Below are 7500 nucleotides of genomic sequence, written 5' to 3'. Positions count from 1 at the left end.
TTCATGGCCCCATAGGTGGCTGTGCTGGGGGCTGAGTAAGAGGGACAGGCTGACCATCTAGTTGCACCATGCAGCCCTCAAGCTGGTGTAGCAGATCTCCAAATTCCTTTCGGAGATCACTATGCACCATTCCTCGGACCTGATGATGAGTGACAGTATCCTGTCTACGCCCGCTCCCAGGGGGGGAGCATGCCCCATCCTCTGAGGTGGTTCCACCCGAAGGTGGTGCAGGACCAGCAGATGAGGCGGTCCTGCGGTGGGCCCCAGATGTTTGGTGCCCAATGCCATGGCTAGATGAGGTGGGACAGGTGGGTCCGCTGGGACTGGCTTTCCCAAATGTGCTATGGTGTTTCAATTTTACAACATATATGGGTTAGTAATAGTCAACACATTCCAGGATTAGGTATAACAGCATGCATAGATATTCCCATTAACCCGAAAAAACAGATATGGAACAGTTGCATAGCAAACAGAACACATGCATATATGGAACCACAGTGGCCATTACAACAGCATGCAGCTACATTGATGGCAGCATGCCACCAATGTGGGAGTATTTCAACATGGCACATGCATAGAATAAAGTTCAATATTTATCAAACAATAGGTCCCAACAGTAGATTTAATAGTGCGCATATGGATTGAGTTGTGTATTTAGTTTATTGTTGCAGATATGGTGGAGGGGGAGAGAAAGATGTCATTTAGCAACTTGATATCGCTATAGTTCTCATTACTTTCCTAGTCAGTGCTGTGATCTGTACCTTACAGGTATTATTACACTATCTTATGGCCATAGTTTGGACAGTGGTATGGATGTAGACAACTATATACATGAACTGAGTTTTACCTGCAGTATACACCTCTTACCTGGTATACATGTGGAGGTATTGTTTGTTAACACTATCTGACTGTTTCTACACATTTTTTTTTATTTTATTTTATTTATCATTTGTTGACCGGGAAAGTCCGACTAGGTTCCACAGAGCCTGTTTTCAGTGGAGGCCCGGGGAGAAATGCTCCAGATGCATGTCTTTGGAATGTGGGAGGAAACAGGAATACCCAGAGGAAACCCACGCAAACACAGGGAGAACATGCAAACTCCACACAGAAGGCACTCCAGCCGAGAATCAAACCAGAGAACCTCTTGCTGTGAGGTGACAATGTTAACCACTGCACCACTGCGCCGCCCATATATACACATATTCCCAGATTCCAGGTTGATGCTATGTACATACCTCTCCATCTCTTATTGCACACACTCTGGGCATGTCCTGGTAACATACAGGTGAATCTGGGACATATTTTGACTATTGCCCTCATAAACCTTTGGTGAGTTGTACAATGACAGGTTTGTTTTCATAGACATAGACATTTTCCAAATATTTACAGGGCTGACAGTCAGTTATATGATATTAAATGCTGCCTACATGTCAGAGATTAGCACTCTGATATGTCAGGGGTACAGGGTAACAGCCAGCAGTTATGGGCCAATTCTCTGGACATTCCAGACAGATCTGTACAGTTGAGGGGTATGATTCTGCATCCAGCTTACTACCACTCCCAGGATTCGAACCATGGCTGTGTGTGGTAAAATAACACAGTGTGCATTACAGTTGAGTGTGCCATTTAGATATTTGCTGTGTATCTTTTCTTTGAATTCTTTCTATAAGCCTCCCATGGTTTTACCCTCTGACCTTGTAATTCCAACACTCTTATATAGGGTTTCCTAGACCGTTTTATTATGTAGCACTGTGTGGATGACAGTGATGAGTAATACCTTATTAGTAAGAGATACTGCAACACTAACACTGCCGTACAATACCAGACTAAACAGTACCAGTCCAAGATATCAATCTTTTATTTCTAGGCACAGTTTTCATACCTGACAGACCTGTGGGGGGAATGTTTGTTAACACTACCTAAATGTTGTCACACATATTACCAGATTCCACATTATTATTATGCACATACATCTCACTCTGTTACTGCACACATTCTGGTCATAGCTTCACAACATGGAGGTGGAGTTGGGACATACTTTGCTTATTACTCTCATAACACTTTGGTGAGTTGCTAGAGTGACAGGTTTGTTCTTATGGATATATTCCTGACAGTTATGATGATGTCAGACAATCAGTTGTATGTCATTATTTGCACATAAATGTCTGGGATCATCCCACTGATTTGCCAGGGGGATAGGGGGCAGACAGTGGACTTACACCAATTATCTGGACTGTCTGACAATATCTGTACAGTTGTGGGGTATGATTCTGCATACAGCTTACTACCACTCCCAGGATTTGAACCATGGCTGCGTGTGCTAAAACTACAACACTTCACATCTCAGTCGAGTGTGCTATTTGGATTATGTTGTTTATCTTTTCACTGTTTTCTAAGTCTCTCTCAGTTGTACAATATGACCTCTTGTGATTGCAACAATCATATACAGACATTCCTACACATTTTATTTATGTAGCACAGTGTGGGTAACAGTGCTTAATACAACAGTACTATTAAGAGGTTGCAACACTATATTACCATATGATACCAGAGTAAACACAAGCAGTTCAGCAGTTAGACCTTTATTGTCAGGTTGTTAACCTTTTATTTACATACAACCTATATGAGACTCTTCCTGCCATATTGTCTGGTTTATTCAGTACATACCTTACACAATGCAGGTTTTACACTAGCAATTAACGTTCTACTACTTTTAGATTCATTTCTTATGACAGTATATGCAAGAGTATTACTAACCTGCCTCATGATGCAACCTCAGCAATCTACAGGCATGGGCTTCCCGGTTCACAGCCCACTAGTCTGCCGCTGTCAAAGACATACGAGGAATATTTAACCATGCCTATCCATAATATACATGAGCTGGCAATTATTAAACAGGTAGTAGACAGATACCTACACATGACTTGGACATCACCCATCACTAGCCTCTTGGATCCACTGATCCAAGAGCTCCCTCTTTCTCCACTTCAGCTCGGCATAGTGATGCCTGACCTGCTCACCAGTTAGAGGTATGCCAGTGGCACTCGTGAGGTCACGGGCAAGATGGTCCCAGGCTTCTGCTTTATACTGGGAACCCTGGTACTGGCCCTGCAGCAGTCTCTGGCCATGGTCTTTAACAAGGAGTCCTGCCATGACTTTGGACTCCTGGATGTCCTTGCGCTGCACCCGGAAGCATACTCCTTCTCCCACACCGGTCATTGTGCCTACAGGAGGAAGCTGCAACTAGTTATGAGATGTATTCCCACCTGTGGGGTTTAAATAGGGTTGGTTTCTCACACTATGCCACAATTGGATGGTTTTGAAAATGCTAAGCTATGGGCAAACCTACTTAGCTAAGGTTGGCATTGCATAAAGGGGTATACCAATGGGAAAACTGATTTAGCTGGCCTACACATTGCCTACACCTAGTAAGCAGGGCTGTGCGATGCTTAGCATTGCTTAATTTTTAATTTGCATACTATTTGCTGTTTGGCATTGATTTATTATTCATTACATGTTATATATGCATTTGGTATCCATTATTCATGTGTATGTACACTGTATTGGGTCCTTGTGTTTATTAGGGGATTTCAACATATTATTACAATGACACCTCACATCTGGACTTAATGCAGTACTCCAGTTCACATATTTATGTTATGTAGTAGGTTATACAACATAAAACTGTATATAGATTCCTTTCACATGTTGATTTTCCTATAGTGAAGATCTGTTTGGTGATACCTCAATCTTATATAATGCTTTCATGGCTTACTGGTTAACTACTGTAACTATAGTGTACAAGGTCCTGGGTTCAAGACCTGCAAGGGCTGTTTATTTTATTGCTGAGCAGAACAGCAGCTGTTGGATACAGAGTGATTAAGGCACTTTTAAGCAATTTTAAGTGTGTTTGCGCACGTTTGCGTGATGGTAAGCAATCCATTTGCATGATGGTAAGCAATGCTAACTTCCGGTTAAATATGCTTACAGAGGGTTAGCTTCATTATTGCTTAACCTGTGTGCACATTGCTTACCTCCATACAAACAGGCTTAAACCTGCTTATTGCTGCTTAAATATGCTTACTCCTGCTTACTACTGCTTAATAGTGCTTACTCCCGCTTACCCCTACACTAATTTAGACAGAAATGTAACATGGTTCTTGGGAAGGTGGTGGATTTGGACACTGTATGGATTTATCATTCATTGCACATTATACCTTTGATTTGCATCCCTGATTGATGTGTATATATACTGTATGGGGCACTTGTGTTTATCTGTGGATTTTACAACATTATTACAATGACACCTCACATCTGCTTTTAATGCAGTACTCCAGTTCACAAATATATGTTATTTGGTAGGTTATACAACAAATTATATTGTTCATAAAGTGATTTGACATGGAAAATGGCATTGACTGGAGTGAGAATCGAACCAGGAATGACTGCTTGTAAGACAAATGCTCTGACTACTCCACTATTGCAGTACTGCTTCATTTGCACATATCTTGATATTTATCTTCTTGTGCCATTTAGTCTGCAGTATACATAGCTAAGCAATGGGAAAACCCATGCACCTATGGTTAAATTTAATCTGTTTGATAAAAAAAGTGTTTATATTATTATATTTTAAATACTGCTCTTATAAACTTAGGGGGTGTTGCTAGGGTAACTGGATTTGTTTTTATGTACATTTTCTGATGGTTTTGATGTCTGACACTCGTATGTTTGCAATTATTTCAGATGAGATCATCCCAGTTGTTTGACAAGGTAGATGAGGGACAGGCCAGACTTATGTGCTACATAGCTGGACATTTTTGCATTGATCTATGCTGTTAGGGGTATGCAACCTCCTATGAGCAGTCTCGCTCATTGTAATTGCCAAACTGCAGTTTTTGACTGTGGGGGTATGTATATTGTGAGAGCTCTGCTCTCAGACACGCCCCCTGCACTCATCCATGCTCCGTGTCCGTTTAGGAGTTGAGGCAGAGTGCCTTCATTACTATGCATGGTGCACTGCCGTGCTGCTCCTAAATGGTCACTTCCATGCAGGAATAAGCTATTCCTGCATGGAACTTTACTGAATCCTGGGGTGTATTAATAGAAATATGGCTATATGTCAAAAAATGTGAAATATTTTCTGAATTAGTAAAACAGTGATGGTTTGGCAAGAACTACCAAGAACAGCTATGGTATTTATTTGGTATATGAATGAGTGCATGTGTGTGTGTGTGTGTGTGTGTGTGTGTGTGTGTGTGTGTGTGTCTGTAGCAAATTTAAGTAGCAGCAGTGACCTGATAGTTTTCTAATTTGTCTACAGAAGGACAGCTTAGCTGAACCTCTAGTTACCCTTTTAACTGCTTTCTAAAGAAGTGATATGTTCCGGATAAAGGGAGACAGTTGATGGCTGTGGGGTGAAATAGGAGCAATATTTTAAAAATAATCAAATAGCCTTTGTCTGCAGATATTAAGTAATATGGACATTAGTAGACAGCTTCAGGAAATTAAAAAGGGAAAGTTCAGAATTAGCACAAGCAAATGGCAAATAAGACAAAAGCAGTAGTTGGGATATCATAGTTGCAGGGAATTATGGCTGGAGCCTTTGAACATAATCACTTTAATATGAGTCTCTAAAAGGTTATCAAGAAATTACTTCTAACAGCAGAGCTAGTTTTAAACCTTGGCATCCATATTAAGTATGCATAATATACTGTTTATGACTGGGGCATCTCAGCCATTATTCTATGTAATATATGAAGGTTTAGCTCCCCCAAATGTGTTACCAGCTAGAAAAGGGAAAACAAATAGGAGTGCAAAATGCTTTACAACTTTACAAGCTATATTTCACTAAGTGCTGCCTTTCAAACAATCACAAGTAAAAAAAAAAAAAAAAAAAAAAAGTTTACCTCTTGTGATGATATGGGCTAGTGCCTGCACAGCCAGCTAAAGTTCTGTAAAGAATGATATGTCCTTTGAATATCAAACTGATCTATACTTGATGCTTGTGTTACAAATGTATTAGAACTATATAACATTTGAGAATCAAAATGTGTTTGTAAAGTTGCTAGTGTTAAACAATGTATAAACAGTGGGTCCTGATGGACAGAGAAGGAATATACATGGCAAACTGTATGTATATAGTGTAACAAAGGACACTGAAAGAGAAGCAGTTGATCTAAAGTCCAGTTATTTTTGGAAAATCCTTGAAGTTAAATTAACTAAGCCATTAACACCACTCCCCACTGTGCTAAACGGAACCAAAGACGGCGTGCCTGGAAGAAGCCATTGTATAATAGCCTCTGTAAGGAAGAGGGGAAGTACTGTAATTTTTCATGGCTCCAGGGTACTGCCATAAAAATTTAGATGTGTATTGCAGCCATCTATGCTAAATTCCTGTCTCAGCTTCACAGGGAGATACTGTGAGAACCTAGAGTCAGGTGACCAGATGAGGTCGTTCTGCCAGATATCTTGGACATTTTAGATATTACAAGGAGTGTTCTCCCAGTACCGAGTATTCTGTCTTGGGCCTGACAACAAAAAGGTCCATTCACCACATCATCTGCCTTGCTCTATTACATATGTAGGGAATAATAATTCTCCTAGATTCAGTCAGGAAAATATTTTATTTTATTTTTATTTTACATTTGTTGACCGGGATAGTCCGACTGGATGCATGTACATTTTCAATGGAGGCCCGGGGAGAAAAGCTCCAAGGGTAAGCAGATACAGCATTACATATTACAAACAGACTATTTACAGAGATTACATAAGTAAGCAAGTTAAACAAGTTGCACAGGTTACAGTTAGTCCTGAGCACAAGTCAGGATTAAATTAAATTACACAGTAAACTTATTAACAGATTTTTACACATTCGAGTTAGCCAGGCTTGATACATTGACATAGCCAGTTAAGTGACAAATGTTAAGCTTAGTTTAGATATTGTTTTTCTTAATTTGGTGAGTCAGTCCATCAATGTCATTTTCAATATTTCCTGTGATTTGAACTCTGTGTTTTACTGTGAATATATGGACAGTATCTTGATGACCTTTTTTATTTTTTACTAAATATATTTAAAATGTGTATTGTGGCTGGGTCTATATTATATCAGCGAACGCTTAAAAAAGCGAACGCTGATTGATCGACCTTATGTAAGTGAAAGCTTACAATCTCGAACTGTCAGATCAGCGATTTTTTTCCTAGGGGAAAAAAATCACTGATCCAAAACACATACACACAACACAAGCACACCAAACAAACAGAAATCCACACACATACACCTAAAATCTGACACCTAACCCTACACTAAACTATGCACACACCACTAACTATCCACTTACCTTAACCCAAACCCTAACCCTAAGGTCCATCACTATCGCACACTCACCACACCCGCTCCCTAACCCTAACTCACCTAAATCTGCCCTAACCCTCATGTCCACACAATCGCACACATACCTAACCTGAGCCCTAACCCTAACTCACCTAAACCACCCTAAACAC

This window comes from Protopterus annectens, chromosome 6.part0 (assembly GCF_019279795.1).
Source record: "Protopterus annectens isolate FY-2018-M chromosome 6.part0, PAN1.0, whole genome shotgun sequence".
NCBI classification, from domain to species: Eukaryota; Metazoa; Chordata; order Ceratodontiformes; family Protopteridae; genus Protopterus; species Protopterus annectens.
The sequence above is the reverse complement of the archived record's forward strand: the minus strand, read 5'-3'. Positions refer to the sequence as shown.